Below are 18385 nucleotides of genomic sequence, written 5' to 3' on the forward strand. Positions count from 1 at the left end.
GCTGCCCGCAGCCACCTGCCGCCGCCGCCCAACGCCCTGCGCCACCCCACGCCGCCGCCCTCCCCTCATGAATCCAGCCGCGTACCGTAGCCCTCTCAGTCGATAGAGATGGTCAGTTGATAGAGTTAATAGAAAAGATGGTCAGTTGCAAGAATAACTATACTGAAACAATGACTTTGTTTCAGAAACGCACGCACGTCACGCGGAAGCGGGGAGGTTGTCGTTCGTCCGATCAACAGACGATCCAACGAACGCGGGTGAAGGAGAGCTTTTCCCTAAAAGATTCTGGATTCATTCATTTGCGGAAAGCAACTTTTTTTTCGAGTCGTTGATGATGTTATGGGAAGCTGTATTGTGATCGGACTCTTGCTTTTTTTAGGCGCTCGGTCTCCTTTCTAGTTGACAGCCGTGCTTTCCTTTCTACGTGCTGGAAGGCTTGATGCTTTCCTTCTTTTTTTAATCAGTTGCCGCAGCACCCGTACTTTGCAATTCCAAACGTTCATGTCCGATTAGCTTGAATACACCTTTTCAATAGAAAAATCGTATGACTTGGATGGAAGACATGTCAAACTATTTTTTACGTGCCATGCCCAATTGCTTACGTGGCTATATTTGTATGTACCGCTACATTTTTTAAATCTTACCCGTTAAATTCTACAATCAACGCTCTAGATAATTTAATATATGTGGATGAACGTGATGGCTTGTTTGCCTATTGTTTTAAGTATATAATAGATTCCCACTAGTATATGAAAGTGACAAAACAAGAGGCTCTCTATCATGAAGATTACGGTGCTACTTTGAAGCGCAAGTGTGGCAAAGGATAATAACATTGTCCCTTCTCACTTTTTCTCTCATTTTTTTGGGCCTTCTCTTTTTTATGGCCTTTCTCTTCCCCTTTTTTTATAATTCCTCACTTGGGACAATGCTCTAGAAAATGATGATCATCACACTTCTATTTATTTACAACTCGATACTAGAACAAAAGATGACTCTATATGAATGCCTCCGGTGGTGTACCGGGATATGCAATGGACCAAGAGTGACATGTATGAAAGAATTATGAATGGTGGCTTTGCCACAAATACTATGTCAACTACATGATCATGCTAAGCAATATGACAATAATGAATGTGTCATGATAAACGGAATGGTGAAAAGTTGCATGGCAATATATCTCGGAATGGCTATGGAAATGCCATAATAGGTAGGTATGGTGGCTGTTTTGAGGAAGATATAAGGAGGTTTATGTGTGAAAGAGCGTATCATATCACGGGGTTTGGATGTAGCGGCGAAGTTTGCGCTAACTCTCAACATTAGTCACATACTAGCAAGGATGGAAGGGTGAGAGTGCGTATAATCCATGGACTCAACATTAGTCATAAAGAACTCACATACTTATTGCAAAAATCTACAAGTCATCAAAGTCCTTGGCACTACGCGCATGCTCCTAGGGGGATAGATTGGTAGTAAAAGACCATCGTTCGTCCCCGACCGCCACTCATAAGGAGGACAATCAAATAACACCTCATGTTTCAAATTTGTTACATAACGTTTACCATACGTGCATGCTACAGGACTTGCAAACTTCAACACAAGCATTTCTCAATTTCAAAACTACTCAACTAGCACGACTTCGATATTATTACCTCCATATCTCAAAACAATCATCAAGCATCAAACTTCTATTCGTATTCAAAACACTCATAAGAAAATTTTACTAATATTGAATACCTAGCATATTAGGATTTTAAGCAAATTACCATGCTATTTAAGACTCTCAAAATAATCTAAGTGAATTATGAGAGATCAATAGTTTCTATAAAACAAATCCACCAACGCGCTCTAAAAGATATAAGTGAAGTACTAGAGCAAAACTATATAACTCAAAAGATATAAGCGAAGCACATAGAGTATTCTAACAACTTCCAAATCATGTATGGCTCTCTCAAAAGTATTGTACAGCAAGGATGAATGTGGTAAACAAAAAAGTAAAGACTCAAATCATACAAGACGCTCCAAGCAAAACCGATAGAAGTAGACTAAAGAGGGGATGCCTTCCGGGGCATCCCCAAGCTTTGGCTTTTAGGTGTCCTTAGATTATCTTGGGGGTGCCATGGGCATCCCCAAGCTTAGGCTCTTGCCACTCTTTGTTTCATAATCCATCAAATCTTTACCCAAAACTTGAAAACTTCACAACACAAAACTCAAAGTAGAAAATCTCGTGAGCTCCGTTAGCTAAAGAAAACAAAAGACCACTTCAAGGTACTGTAATGAACTAATTATTTATTTATATCGGTGTTATACCTACTGTATTCCAACTTCTCTATGGTTTATAAACTATTTTACTAGCCATAGATTCATCAAAATAGGCAAACAACACATGAAAAACAGAATCTGTCAAAAACAGAACAGTCTGTAGTAATCTGTATCTAGCGAAAGATCTGGAACCCCAAAAATTCTAAAATAAATTGCTGGACGTGAGTAATTTACCTATTAATCATCTGAAAAAAGAATTAACTAAATATAGTTTTCCAAATAAAAATGGCAGCAGTTCTCGTGAGCGCTAAAGTTTCTGTTTTTTACAGCAAGTGTAACAAGACTTTCCCCAAGTCTTCCCAACGGTTCTACTTGGCACAAACACTAATTAAACGCAAAAAACACAACAAAAACAGAGGCTAGATAAATTATTTATTACTAAACAGGAGCAAAAAGCAAGAAATAAAAATAAAATTGGGTTGCCTCCCAACAAGCGCTATCGTTTAACGCCCCTAGCTAGGCATAACAAGCAAGGATAGATCTAGGTATTGCCATCTTTGGTAGGCAATCCATAAGTGGCTCTCATAATAGATTCATAAGGTAATTTAATTTTCTTTCTAGGAAAGTGTTCCATGCCTTTCCTTAATGGAAATTGGAATCTAATATTTCCTTGCTTCATATCAATAATTGCACCAATCGTTCTAAGGAAAGGTCTACCAAGAATAATACGACATGAAGGATTGCAATCTATGTCAAGAACAATAAAATCTACGGGCACATATTTCCTATTTGCAACAATAAGAACATCATTAATTCTTCCCATAGGTTTCTTAATAGTGGAATCCGCGAGGTGCAAGTTTAAAGAGAAATCATCAAAATCACGGAAACCTAACAAATCACGCAAAGTCTTTGGAATCGTGGAAACACTAGCACCCAAATCACATAAAGCATAGCATTCATGATCTTGAATTTTAATTTTAATAGTTGGTTCCCACTCATCATAAAGATTTCTAGGGATAGAAACTTCCAATTCAAGTTTTTCTTCATAAGATTGCATCAAGGCATCAACAATATGTTTAGTAACGCTTTATTTTGACTATAAGCATGAGGAGAATTTAGCACGGATTGCAACAAGGAAATACAATCAATGAAAGAGAAATTTTCATAGTTAAATTCCTTGAAATCCATAATAATGGGTGAGGGAGTCCTGGATTAGGGGGTGTCCGGACAGCCGGACTATATCCTTTGGCCGGACTGTTGGACTGTGAAGATACAAGATTGAAGACTCCGTCCCGTGTCTGGAAAGGACTTTCCTTGGCGTGGAAGGCAAGCTTGGCGATACAGATATGTAGATCTCCTACCATTGTAACCGACTCTATGTAACCCTAACCCCATCCGGTGTCTATATAAACCGGAGGGTTTTAGTCCGTAGAACAAGATAGACAACAATAATCATACCATAGGCTAGCTTCTAGGGTTTAGCCTCCTCGATCTCGTGGTAGATCTACTCTTGTACTACCCATATCATCAATAGTAATCAAGCAGGACGTAGGGTTTTACCTCCATCGAGAGGGCCCGAACCTGGGTAAAACTTCGTGTCCCTTGTCTCCTGTTACCATCCGGCCTAGACGCATAGTTCGGGACGCCCTACCCGAGATCCGCCGGTTTTGACACCGACATTGGTGCTTTCATTGAGAGTTCCTCTGTATAGTCGCCATCAGGAAGGATGCCTCGCCCCGTCTTTAAAGACGGCACCGTTGCTAAGGGAGCTTTGGCTGTCGGCCAAACCCTTCGGCTAGGTGGTTTTCTTATGACCGCATGTTCGGCTTCTGCGCCGACGATGACCTCTCGAGCCATCGAAAACAATCTTCATGTCAGCTCGGAGCTTGCCGAGCAGTTAGATCCAATAGATCTCTCCTCCATAAACGAGCTCTTGGATCGCTTCGCCGCCTGGGAGTCGCCACGGATTACAACCAGATTGGGTCTAAACCCGATCTGAGAGAGATTAACTCTCCCCAAGTCACCCATCATGTTGCCGTGGTAGAGGGACAGTGCGGCGACCCTTCATCTATCTTAAAGACTCTCTACGTCCGGATTCCCGATCCCTCCAAGCTGGATACCCGCGGAGGGGAGGATATCACTCAGGACCTGAATTTAGAGTCAGGCGACAGGCTGGATTCATTGGACAACATCCAGGAATCCAAATTTTCGAGTTCGGAAATTCCTCGGCCTCTGAGCCTTAGATGGGGTGAGGCTTCGGATTTAATTCCACCCACCCACCCCAACATAAGCGATCTATCCAAAATCAGGCAAGAACCCGATGAAACAGTACATCATTACTGGGCCAGATTCCTCCTGGTTAAGAACAGGCTAAGGGATTGCCGCGAGGAAGACGTAATCTCAACCTTCTGCAATAATTGCACAGACAAGGGAATACTCAACGCCATAAGTCACCGTGATATTACACGCTTCGCTGACTTGGCATCCATTGTACGAAAATACTGTGCGATGGAAACCGCCTGGAAAAACAAAATAAAATTTTGGGACAATCCGGCCCTGAATACAAACCGAGCCCGAAATAAAAGGGTGCATCATCACCAGTCACCCGGGTCAAGCACTAAAAAGCAAAAACCCTCTACAGGGCATGGAACCGTACTGGAAGGATGGCTTAATGGACCCTGTAAAATTCACAGTACAGAGGACGCCACACCAACTCACAACCTTAGAGCATGTTGAATACTCTGGCAAGTGGCCAAAATTGGCGAAAATCTCCTAATTCCGGAGGCCACAGAAAGCCACCCCAGAGACACCAATACAGTATTAACAGTCTTCGAGACTTCCGCATCAAATAATATGTGAAAAAGGACACTCCGAAGCCTTGCCGAAGTCTACCAAGTAGCAACAATAAACCCATCGAGTGACATGGCTATTACCTTTAACGCCAGTGATGAACCTAAATCCTGAATAGCCCGAGCACCAGCCGCATTGGTCCTCAGTCCAATAGTGGATGGCTTTCGTCTTACCAAGGTACTCATGGACGGCGGCAGCGGATTGAACCTCATTTATGAGGAGACCCTTCAAAAAATGGAAATAGACTGGAACTGCATTGAGCGAAGCAGCACAACCTTTAGAGGAATAATCCCCAGTCGGGAAGCGCGCTGTACAGGAAAAATCACACTAGATGTGGTGTTCGGCACGTCGGATAATTACAAGTCCGAAGAGGTCACGTTCCAGGTGGCCCCGTTCAGCAGCGGTTATCACGCTCTGCTAGGGAGGGAAGCGTTTACAGTCTTCCAAGCAATACCCCATTATGGGTACATGAAGCTCAAGATGCCCGGGCCTAACGGGATCATCACTCTCGCTAGTGATTCGGACATAGCACTCCGTGCCGAAAACAAGACAGCCGCACTGGCCCTTGAGGCACTATCCGAAGCCCTAGCGGCTGTGGAGCTAACTGCGCTGCGCTCTACGGTGAATAGTGATGATGTGGTACTCGACAAAAGATCCAAGTCCACCTCCTTTAAACCGGCGGACAAAATAGACAAATTCCAAGTCCATCCAACGGACTCCAATAAAACAGCTTCCATCGGGGCACAGTTAAAACCTGATGTCAACGCCGCATTGCAAGAGTTCCTACGAGAGAACTAGGACATTTTCGCCTGGCACCCTTTAGACATGCCAGGAATCCCACGCAGGCTGGCCGAGCACAGCTTAAATATCCAAGCCGGATTCATCAGAGGTATAAAACATCCAGACTGGCTAGCCAACCTGGTGATGGTACCGAAGAAGGACAAATCCTGGCGCCTATGTGTTGATTTTAAAGACCTTAACAAGGCTTGTCCAAAGGATCCCTTCCCCCTCCCCCGCATCGATCAAATTATCGATGCTACCGCAGGACACGATTCGTTGTGTTTCCTCGACGCATATTCTGGCTACCATCAAATTAAGATGGCAGAACCAGACCAAGCCGCAACGGCATTTATCACACCATACGGGCCATTCTGCTTCAACACAATGCCCTTCGGGCTCAAAAACGCCGGCGCAACATATCAGCGCATGATTCAGACATGTCTGGCAAGCCAGATCGGCAAAACAGTGGAGGCATATGTAGATGATGTGGTCGTCAAAACAAGACATGTTGAATCTCTAGTCGACGACTTGAGGCTCACATTTGATAACCTCCAAACATACGGCATCAAGCTCAACCCGGAAAAATGCGTTTTCAGCGTTCCAGCCGGAAAGCTCTTGGGCTTCATAGTATCCGGTAGAGGAATTGAAGCAAATCCAGCCAAGATCCGAGCTCTGTCACAACTGGATATCCCAAAGGACGTCAAACAAATACAAAAGTTAACCGGATGCGTGGCGGCTCTAAGCCGCTTTATCTCCCGCTTGGGAGAAAAGGCCCTACCCCTTTACCGCCTCCTTCGGCGCACCAAACACTTCAAATGGACGGATGCAGCCACGGGCGGACTCAACGAAATAAAAGCCATACTGGCAACAAACCCAGTCCTGGCCGCGCCAAACATTGGCGAACCAATGCTATTATACATTGCAGCAACACATCAGGTTGTAAGCGCAGTACTCATCGTCGAACGAGAAGCGGACGGACAAAAATTCCCCCTTCAAAAGCCGGTCTGAGCTCCTCCCATTGAGCTCCTCCCATTCGACATAACTTATAAGCCTCGACGAGCCATCAAATCACAAGTCTTGGCCGACTTCATCGCAGAATGGACGAAGGCCGAACTCCCTAAAGAATACGACACATATTCAAATTGGATCATGCATTTTGACGGCTCCAAGATGTTGGCCGGACTGGGGACTGGCGTCGTTTTGACGTCCCCCACAGGAGACACAGTTCAATACATACTACAGATTATGTACACGGACTCCAACAATGCAGCTGAATATGAGGCCCTTTTACATGGTCTCCGGATGGAAGTATCCATGGGCATCCAACGCCTAGAGGTGCGCGGGGACTCGAACCTCGCAATATCCCAAATAAATGGAGACTTCGATGCCAAGGATCCAAAAATGGCAGCTTACCGCAACGCCGTCCTAAAAATGTCAGCTCAGTTCGAGGGGCTCGAATTTCACCATATAGCCCGGGAAAATAATAAGGCGGCAGATGTCCTGGCACGCATCGGCGCAAAGGGCGATGTAGTCCCCCCCAACATCTTCTTGGAAAGGCTGTTCAAGCCATCCATAGTATGGGAAGGGGAGCCGAACAATAACAGCCCGGACCCAACCGCACTGCCCGACACCGAACATTCTGACACAATCGGAGGCTCTGCCAATGAAATAACACCTTCAGCCCACGTAATAATGGCCGTCATCGCCCCATGGACAGAACCATTCCTCGCCTACCTTACTAGGCAGGAACTCCCCGAGGACCAAAATGAGGCACGCTGCATAGTGCGGCGATCTAAAGCCTACAGAGTCCACGAGGGAGAGCTTTATAAGAAAAGCACTACCGGAGTCCTTCAAAGGTGCATCTCCGAAGAGGAGGGGCCGAACCTCCTGGCTGAAATTCATGCCGGACTCGGCGGTCATCACGCTGCAACCCGGTCCCTTGTAAGCAAGGCCTTCCGTACAGGCTTTTATTGGCCGACGGCCCGGGCAGACGCTCAGGACTTAGTCCAACGATGCACCGGTTGCCAGCTCTTTGCAAACCAAAGCCATATGCCACCCACCGCCCTCCAAACTATCCCCATTACTTGGCCCTTCGCGGTCTGGGGGCTTGACATGGTTAGACCCCTTAAAGGCGGAACCCACAAGCAAAAATACTTACTGGTCATGATGGATAAGTTCACCAAATGGATAGAAGCCAAGCCTGTTAAGACGGCCGAATCCGGACCGGTGATAGACTTTATATCCGGGGTTGTACAAAATTACGGCGTCCCCCACAGCATCATCACTGATAACGGCATGAACTTCACGACCGACGAGGTAAAACTCTGGTGTAAAAACATGGGCATCAAGCTCGACTATGCTTCCGTCTATCACCCACAAACTAACGGCCAGGTCAAACGTGCAAATGGTCTTATCATGAGCGGCATCAAACCTAGATTAGTGCGGTCCATCAAGGAATCTAACACGCACTGGGTAGAGGAGCTCGACTCTGTACTCTGGGGGCTGCAGACCACGCCGAATCGCACCTCCGGATACACACCATTCTTTATGGTGTACGGCGCAGAGGCAGTTTTGCCTTGTGACATAATTCATGACTCACCTCGAGTGCGCATGTACGAAGAAAGAGAAGCCGAACTCGATCGGCAGGACAACTTGGACGCATTGGAGGAGGAGCGTGACGTGGCAAAAGCCCATTCCGCATTGTATCAACATCAGGACCGAAGATACCAAAGCAGAGAAGTACGGGCCAAAAATTACAACGTTGGCGAATTAGTTCTATGACTACCAGACAAGAAAAAGGACAAACTCAAGCCCAAGTGGGAGGGTCCCTTCATGACCAAGTCCTGACTGGTGGAGCGTACCGCCTGTGGGATGCATCGGATAACCGACTCGAGCCAAACCCATGGAACGCAGCACGTCTCCGAAGATTCTATGCCTAGCACTGGACTCTGTGTTCGTCTCCTTCCTCTGTCCATTTTTTATATATTTTCCGTCTTACATTTCTCTTCTTCTCTCTCTCTCTTTTATAGCCTCTAAAGACTCATAAAGTGACGCGCTATCCGCGCTCATTAAACCTGGGGGCTTCTTTAAACAGAAGCTTATTCATACGGGCTTCATGCCCAACACATGTGTCACACTTCCGCATGTACCTTTTATTCACCATTATATGTATCGATATGACTTAAGTTTTGGCCAAGTCGGGTTGCCTGGCTCCTGTGCTTACCCCTAAGTTCCGATTGTTCAGCTAGGTGGTAAAGGGAGCACCTCTGCGATTGTTACTGCCGAGTCAGCAGGACGTGTACCTCAGACTGGGTGAAGCCGAAAGCTAGAGTTCTTAAGGGAATATTCGGTCGGTGAACTAAAGATGATCTTTTTTTATTTTTATCTATACGCCCCCAGATGTTTTTCCTGCGTTTCTTTTCGCAGCATGGACATGCGCCTTAGGGCATGCTTCCCAGGGAAAGGAACCCCTAACGGAACTATTCTCCTTAGAAGATGTTTCTTACTAACCATGTAATATAACATAACTAGTCGGCCACTTGTCTGTTCAAGCCCTAATGACCCCTACGCCTGGTCTCCATGCATTCCCTGGTTCCTATATAACCGCATGGGAATTCGGACACACTCCGGACCGTCAGGTCCCGAGGCTGAAGCGAAAAGGTCAGCCATGATAAATGATCTACAATCCGGCTAGAAGGCATTATAAATGTCAATTAAATTACATAGTCATTTTGACTGGTTGTATTCCTCTTCAATACCATCTAACAGGTTGTCTAATTTACAGTCCTGCTGGGAATACTTTGCAGCCAACTGTACTTGGCCGTATACTAAGCTTACAGGGATCTCCTTCCCATCGGGCCCTACAGGACCAACCTCGGCCATGTGTTTGGGGTCAGCCTTTGCGTACCGCGTCTGCACCATGGCCCAGGCCTCCCTAGCGCCTTGACGGCAGGCTGATATTTTCCACAATCGGAAGCGCCGCCGTGCTCCCTTTAGCTTCTCCGCAAGCTCTCCAAGACCTTCGGGCATGGAGACGAATGGCCACAGGGCCTGGGCGACGCCTTGCATTGCCTGCCGAACTCGATCGAACAGCTGCGAGAGCTCGGGAAGAAGTTCACCCGTAGAAACGGGCATCTCCTTTGTAGGACGACCTGTTAGCACACCTATAGACATTGCTCTGTTAGTCGACTTCCCCACCGAACTTTCTTTCACAGGTTCGTTCAAGCACTTACTAAATATGCCACGCCGAAGCCGCTGATTCTCCTTCACGGAGTCTGACAGCTGGGCACGAACATCTTTCAGCTCGACGCCCAACCTGGTGTTGGCATCTTGGAGATCGTTCTTCTCCCGCCTCACCTTTGTCAGCACCTTCTCACCAGCCTTTAGCTGGCGTAGGAGGTGTTGCCTTTCTGGATTCAATCCGGAGCCATCTGCAATTTCATTTGTCAGATTCGCACCAAAGCCGTGCTTCGCAAAATACTTATCTTTCGAAGTGTATATTACCAGAGGGGGTCTCCTTGGGCTCCCCTGCCGCGGCTAGTGCGGCCTCAAGTTGGGCTTTGCACTCTTCCAGCTCCTTGGACAGTAGGGAATTATTTTCTGTAAGAACCTGCATCACAAATGATCCTTAAATCGGTTATTCTAACTGTTTCAAGTCTCGGGGGCTACTGGTATATACATATAATTACCAGAATTTTCTTACCCGTATGTCTTTTACATACTGCTCCGTGGCTCTGGCTAGACCATTTTGAGCGGCACGGAGATACGCATCTCCCGAGTTGAAGGCATCTAACGCCCCTTGGCAGAAACAAGCATCGCGAAGAGTTGTCTGGCGATGCCTGTTGTTCATGGCACTCTCCACCTCAGAGTTGGTGGCAGACAACCCGTCCACATCCTTCGTCGGAGGAGCGTCTGGCGCGCGCCTTGCATTCGCCTCCGCCTCCTGACCAGGCATTGGAGCCTGGCTGGTGGAGGCGCGATTGGCAGCATCTCCGGATGTAGTCCGGCGAGGTCTCTTTGTCCTGAAAAGAGCACAAGTGTCAATATGCCTCGAAGGTATAACACCTAGAATAAGGGGGCGCGCCATACCTTTGCGCTGACGCCTCGGTCCGGACTGCACTTCTTTTCTGCCCGTGGGGCCCTATGACCCCTCGTTGGCTCGTCGCCGCAGGTTTGGCCTTCCACCTTAAATACCTCCCCTGCAAAGTTCGGTTGCAATCAGGAAACTAAACACGAGTGGGCGGACACCTATTCGGGGTACTGGGACTTTGATCTCAGGTACCTGGGGGTCAGGATTAGCCCTGGGTAATCAGCCGTAATGGCCACCAAGGCATTGTCCTTGCTCAACTGATGGAACACTCCATCAATCAGCTCCACAGATATGTCCGGATCCTCTTGGGAGACCGGGTCGAGGGACTGTCCTGGGTCCTCAGGTTGTGGAGGAGGGCTGCTTATTTCCTTAACAGCCCGGCGTAGTTCCTGCGTTGAAGTCGTCAAACTGAATATTTAACAATGGGAATACAAAACGGATGGACAAGTAAATACGGCCGCTTACCCAGCTTGGGGGATTGTGCATGGAGAATCCACCCTGAGGGTTGACGCGGAGAAATTCCTCCTCTTCTCCCTTATACAAAGTGGACAAGATCTTTAGTACAGCGGCAGCTGAATCTGGCCCCTTACGGCCGTACCGGGTGGCGTCGTCGTCCCCGTTGAAGTCCACATCGGGTGGCTTCTATACTGAAGCGGCTGCACCCCCCGCATAATGCATTCAGCCATACCCCCGATCATGGTTAGTCCGGAATGGGCTAACAATCTTATTCGACCCATCAGGTAAATGATGTCCCTGTCACCTCCCCTCTGAGGGCTCCATGGGCGCCAGCTTAGGCGCTTCTTTAAGGGAGCACTGTTGAATTCAGGGAGGCCGATCCGGATAGGATCCGGCAGCGGGACGTCTTCTATATAAAAGCACTCCGAGCGCCAGTCTTCGGACACCTTCTTTGGGGTTCCGGACAGATATCCGGTCCCGGCGATGCGCCACACTTCGGCTCCGCCCACTTGATACATTGACCCCTTCTTGGAACGAGGCACGAGGCAAAATAGCTCCTTCCACAGTCCAAAATGAGCTTCGACACCCAAGAACAGCTCGCAGAGGGCTACAAAGCCCGCAATATGCAGTACTGAGGCAGGCATGAGATTATGTAGCTGGAGGCCGTAGAACTCCAGCAACCCTCAGAGAAATGGATGGATTGGAAATCCGAGCCCCCTTATTAAGTAATGGATGAGGCACACCCGCTCTACTTTGGAGGGATTAGGGGCATTCTCTGCTTGCTCTCCGCTGTTGTAGACGGCAAGACCGGCTCGAACCGGGACCATATAGGTTGGGGGAGAAATCCCTTGGTCTGGAGTGTCACTAGCTCGCTATGCGGGATGGAACATCTCTCCCAATATCCAGGCTTAGGGCTGGAGGGGCGAGGGGAGGAGTTGCGATGGCTGGCCATGGTGGAATGGACCTTTGTCGGACGCGCTCTGATGAACACTCATGGAGGGGAGAAGGTGTGGATTGGATCTAAATCCTCGTCTCCTTAAATAGGGCAGCTCATTTACGCGGCTAGGGGTGTGAATGTAAAAACACTCAGACTTTTCATATTCGTTTGACACGTGGGGAGCGGACATTATTGGGCGTAGAAGCCAAGGAGCGCTACATCTACAAGAAACCGGACTTTATTCAAACAGGTACACGGAATTTGGAGGAGAACCCGCCTTGCAATGCCGAAGACAATCTGCGCGCCGGACTCATCATCATTGAAGCCTGGTTCGGGGGCTACTGAGGGAGTCCTGGATTAGGGGGTGTCCGGACAGCTGGACTATATCCTTTGGCCGGACTGTTGGACTGTGAAGATACAAGATTGAAGACTCCGTCCCGTGTCCGGAAGGGACTTTCCTTGGCGTGGAAGGCAAGCTTGGCGATACGGATATGTAGATCTCCTACCATTGTAGCTGACTCTATGTAACCCTAACCCCATCCGGTGTCTATATAAACCGGAGGGTTTTAGTCCGTAGAACAACATAGACAACAATAATCATACCATAGGCTAGCTTCTAGGGTTTAGCCTCCTCGATCTCGTGGTAGATCTACTCTTGTACTACCCATATCATCAATATTAATCAAGCAGGACGTAGGGTTTTACCTCCATCGAGAGGGCCCGAACCTGGGTAAAACTTTGTGACCCTTGTCTCCTGTTACCATCCGGCCTAGATGCATAGTTCGGGACCCCCTACCCGAGATCTGCCAGTTTTGACACCGACAGTGGGTTTAGCAACATCTAGGGTTTTAATTTCATCAATCCCACTTTTATCAATTTTAGCATCAAGATCAAAAAATTCTGAATTCTTAGAAGGTCTTCTAGGTAAATGTGGATCATATTCAGTCCCATTATTATCAAGATTCATATTGCAAAACAAAGATTTAATAGGGGACACATCAATAATGTTTAGATCTTCATCATTATTTTCATAGGAACTAGAAGAAAACGCTCTTATAAAGGCATCTTTCTTAGCACGCATCCTAGAGGTTCTTTCTTTGCACTCATCAATGGAAATTCTCATGGCTTAGAGAGACTCATTGATATCATGCTTATGTGGAATAAATCTAAGTTTCAAAGAATCAACATCAAGAGAAATTCTATCAACGTTCCTAGCCAACTCATCAATCTTAAGCAATTTTTCTTCAATCAAAGCATTAAAATTCTTTTGCGAAGTAATAATTTCTTTAATATTAGATTCAAAATCAGAGGGCATCTTATTATAATTTCCATAAGAATTGTTGTAGAAATTACCATAATTATTAGAGGGATTACTAGGATAATGCCTAGGATTAAAATTTCCTCTATACGCGTTGTTACCAAAATTGTTCCTACCAACAAAATTCACATCCATAGATTAATTATTATTCTCAATCAAAGTAGACAAGGGCATATCATTAGGATCAGAAGAAACACTCTTATTAGCAAATAATTTCATAAGTTCATCCATCTTTCCACTCAAAACATTAATTTCTTCTATCGCATGCACCTTTTTATTAGTAGATCTTTCAGTATGCCATTGAGAATAATTAACCATAATATTATCTAGGAGTTTAGTAACTTCTCCTAAAGTGATTTCCATAAAAGTGCCTCCCGCGGCCGAATCTAAAAGATTTTTAGAAGCAAAATTCAATCCGGCATAAAAAATTTGTATAATCATCCACAAATTCAAACCATGAGTAGGGCAATTACGTATCATTAGTTTCATTCTCTCCCAAGCTTGTGCAACATGTTCATGATCAAGTTGCTTAAAATTCATAATATCGTTTCTAAGAGAGATGATCTTAGCGGGAGGAAAATACTTAGAGATCAAAGCATCTTTGCACTTACTCCATGAATCAATACTATTTTTAGGCAAAGACGAAAACCAAGCTTTAGCACGATCTCTAAGTGAAAAAGTAAATAGCTTCAATTTAACAATATCATTATCCACATCTTTATTCTTTTGCATATCACGCAAATCAACGAAGCTATTTAGATGGGTAGCGGCATCTTCACTAGGAAGGCCGGAAAACGGATCTTTCATGACAAGATTCAGCAAAGCAGTATTAATTTCACAAGATTCAGCATTGGTAAGAGGAGCAATCGGAATGCTAATAAAATTATTGTTGTTGGTATTGGTGAAGTCACATAATTTAGTATTATCTTAAGCCATCGTGACAAGCAAGCAAACTAACACACAACCAAACAAAAAGCAAGCGGGCAAAAAGAGGCAAATAGAGAAAGAGATGGAGGATAGAGAGAGAGGGCGAATAAAATGGCAAAGGTGAAGTGGGGGAGAGGAAAATGAGAGGCAAATGGCAAATAATGTAATGCGGGAGAGAAGGGTATGTGATGGGTACTTGGTATGTTGACTTTTGTGTAGACCTCCCCGACAACGGCGCCAGAAATCCTTCTTGCTACCTCTTGAGCACTGCGTTGGTTTTCCCCGAAGAGGAACGGATGATGCAGCAAAGTAGTGTAAGTATTTCCCTCAGTTTTTGAGAACCAAGGTATCAATCCAGTAAGAGGCTACGCGCGAGTCCCTCGTACCTGCACAAAACAAATAAATCCTCGCAACCAACGCAAATTGGGGTTGTCAATCCCTACACAGCCACTTACAAGAGTGAGATCTAATAGATATGATAAGATAATACTTTTGGTATTTTTGTGATAAAGATGCAAAGTAAAACAAAGGCAAAGTAAAGAGAAAAGGAAATAAATAAGTAGTAGGAGATTAATATGATAAAGATAGACCCGGGGACCATAGGTTTCACTAGTGGCTTCTCTCGAGAGCATAAATATTCTACGGTGGGTGAACAAATTACTGTTGAGCAATTGACGGAATTGAGCATAGTTATGAGAATATCTAGGTATGATCATGTATATAGGCATCACGTCCGAGACAAGTAGACCGACTCCTGCCTGCATCCACTACTATTACTCCACTCACCGACCGCTATCCAGCATGCATCTAGAGTATTAAGTTAAAAACAGAGTAACGCCTTAAGCAAGATGACATGATGTAGAGGGATAAACTCATGCAATATGATGAAAACCCCATCTTGTTATCCTCGATGGCAACAATACAATACGTGTCTTGCTGCCCCTGCTGTCACTGGGAAAGGACACCGCAAGATTGAACCCAAAGCTAAGCACTTCTCCCATTGCAAGAAAGATCAATCTAGTAGGCCAAACCAAACTGATAATTCGAAGAGACTTGCAAAGATAACCAATCATACATAAAAGAATTCAGAGAAGATTCAAATATTGTTCATAGATAGACTTGATCATAAACCCACAATTCATTGGTCTCAACAAACACACCGCAAAAAGAAGATTACATCGAATAGTTCTCCATAAGAGAGGGGGAGAACATTGTATTGAGATCCAAAAAGAGAGAAGAAGCCATGTAGCTAATAACTATGGACTCGTAGGTCTGAGGTAAACTACTCACACTTCATCGGAGGGGCTATGGTGTTGATGTAGAAGCCCTCCGTGATCGATGCCCCCTCCGGCGGAGCTCCGGAACAGGCCCCAAGATGGGATCTCGTGGATACAGAAAGTTGCGGCGGTGGAATTACGTTTTTGGCTCCGTATCTGATCGTTTGGGGGTATGTAGGTATATATAGGAGGAAGGAGTATGTCGGTGGAGCAACAGGGGGCCCACGAGGGTGGAGGGTGCGCCTAGGAGTGGTAGGTGCGCCCCCCTACCTCGTGGCCTCCTCTTTTGTTTCTTTACGTAGGGTCCAAGTCTCCTGGGTATTGTTCGTTGAGAAAATCACGTTCCCGAAGGTTTCATTCCGTTTGGACTCCATTTGATATTCCTTTTCTTCGAAACCCTAAAACAGGCTAAAAACAGCAATTCTGGGTTGGGCCTCCGGTTAATAGGTTAGTCCCAAAAATAATATAAAAGTGGATAATAAAGCCCAATAATGTCCAAAACAGTAGATAATATAGCATGGAGCAATCAAAAATTATAGATAAGTTGGAGACGTATCAGCGGGAAGGGAATTCCTCGGCCGAGCTCACACGATGCTGACTCCGAGAGTTCGGAACCAGTGTCCGGGGACGAGTCTGGCTTGGTGATGGTTGTCGGCGACAGTGCTTCCTCCCGCTCTCCCGTAGTGGGCCTAGTGGACACAGATAGTCCGGCGGGTTTAGAAATCACGTCTTCAGTCCTCGCAAGGCGCACCGGCTCTAAGGCCAGAGAGGAGGTTGGGGTCGTGAATCCTTGGAAGATCAAGTATCCTCGGATATTAGTGACATAATCTAGGTTTCCAAAACTAATCTGGTGACCTGGGCGTAGCTGTCGATCTACTCCAGATGGCCAAGCGAGTTGGCCCGCAGTGCGAAGCCGCCGAATATGAAGATCTGGCCAGGGAGAAAAACCTCCCCTAGGGCAGCATCGTTGCAGATGATGGATGGAGCCATCGAACCTTCTGGCATCGACAAAGTGGAACTCTCAGTGAAAGCACCAATGTCGGTGTCAAAACCGGCGGATCTCGGGTAGGGGGTCCCGAACTGTGTGTCTAAGGTTGATGGTAACAGGGGACAGGGGACACGAAGTTTTACCCAGGTTCAGGCCCTATTGGTGTAGGTAATATCCTACGTCCTACTTGATTGATATTGATGAATATGAGGATTACAAGAGTTGATCTACCACGAGATCATAATGGCTAAAATCCTAGAAGTCTAGCATGTCAGATTAAGATTGCCTCTACGGACTAAACCCTCCTGTTTATTCGCAGTCCATATAAGTCGATAGAATCCAACTCCTCTGTCCCACGCCTCATTCTCTCTCTTCCTCCCCATCCTCGAGCTCCAGCGCCCAAGTTTCAAGCTTTTCTCCCCTCCGCCACTCCTATGACCATGGACGGCTCTCAAGGTAAGTGGATGGCTTCCTCCGTCACAGAGGAGAACATCAACGAGCTATGGGAGGCACGGTATCTAACCGCGGAAATCAAGCACAGGCTTCCCGATCCGGCATGGGTCATCCCCACTCCGGGGCCCAGCGAGAGGGTGGTGTTCATCCCCCACTTCCTCCGCGGACTCGGATTCGCCCTCCACCACTTTGTGAGGGGTCTCATGTTCTACTACGGGCTAGATTTTCACGATCTGGCCCCAAATTCGTTCCTCCACATCTTGGCGTTCATCGTCGTGTGTGAGGCCTTCCTCCGCGTCCCTCCACACTTTGGCTTATGGCTCAAGATTTTCAACGTGAAGCCGAAGGTGGTCGATGGGCAACACGCGGACTACGGTGGCGCCATGGTGAGCAAGCTCCCCAAAGTTAACTGGCCAAAGGGAGTCTTTGTGGACACTGTCAGGATATAGCAACAGTAATGGTTCTATATCAAAGAACCCCGCAGCCCTAAGTGGGCAGCCGCTCCAGCCTTCAGATCCGGACCCCCGATAAGGCTCACATCCTGAACTGACAAGGGTCCGGACTGGGGATCGGTCAATGAGGGGCTGCTGCTGCAGAAACACATCCAAGGCATGATAGCGAAGGACATTACCCTTGCTGATGTGATCCGAGTGGTGCTAATCCGCCCAGCACTTCCCTACCAGCGGCAGCCCCTCAAGATGTGGGAGTTCAATCCTGAAGGGCCATGGACACTACAACGGTTCTACGGCACAACGCATCAGGGGATCTAGAAGCTGCTTTTTAAGAAACAGAAGTCGTGGCCAAAGTCATTGGACAACATCGGCCTCGACTGCAACCATCCCGCCCCTGAGGTAAATTTTAAAACCTCCGAACTCCAATTGGTTCGCCCATCCAAAGGAGAAGTATTGAGTAGTCCATCTCCAAACAGGTCTGGACCAAGAAGGCGGAGCAGATCCGGTGTCCGGCTCTGCTCCCCGAAAACCCAGCCGATCCTCTACTAATGAGGATGCTGGTCCTGGTGCCATACCGGGCGCCGGTAAAGAAGGAGAAG

This window comes from Triticum dicoccoides, chromosome 7A, assembly GCF_002162155.2.
Source record: "Triticum dicoccoides isolate Atlit2015 ecotype Zavitan chromosome 7A, WEW_v2.0, whole genome shotgun sequence".
Taxonomy (NCBI): domain Eukaryota; kingdom Viridiplantae; phylum Streptophyta; class Magnoliopsida; order Poales; family Poaceae; genus Triticum; species Triticum dicoccoides.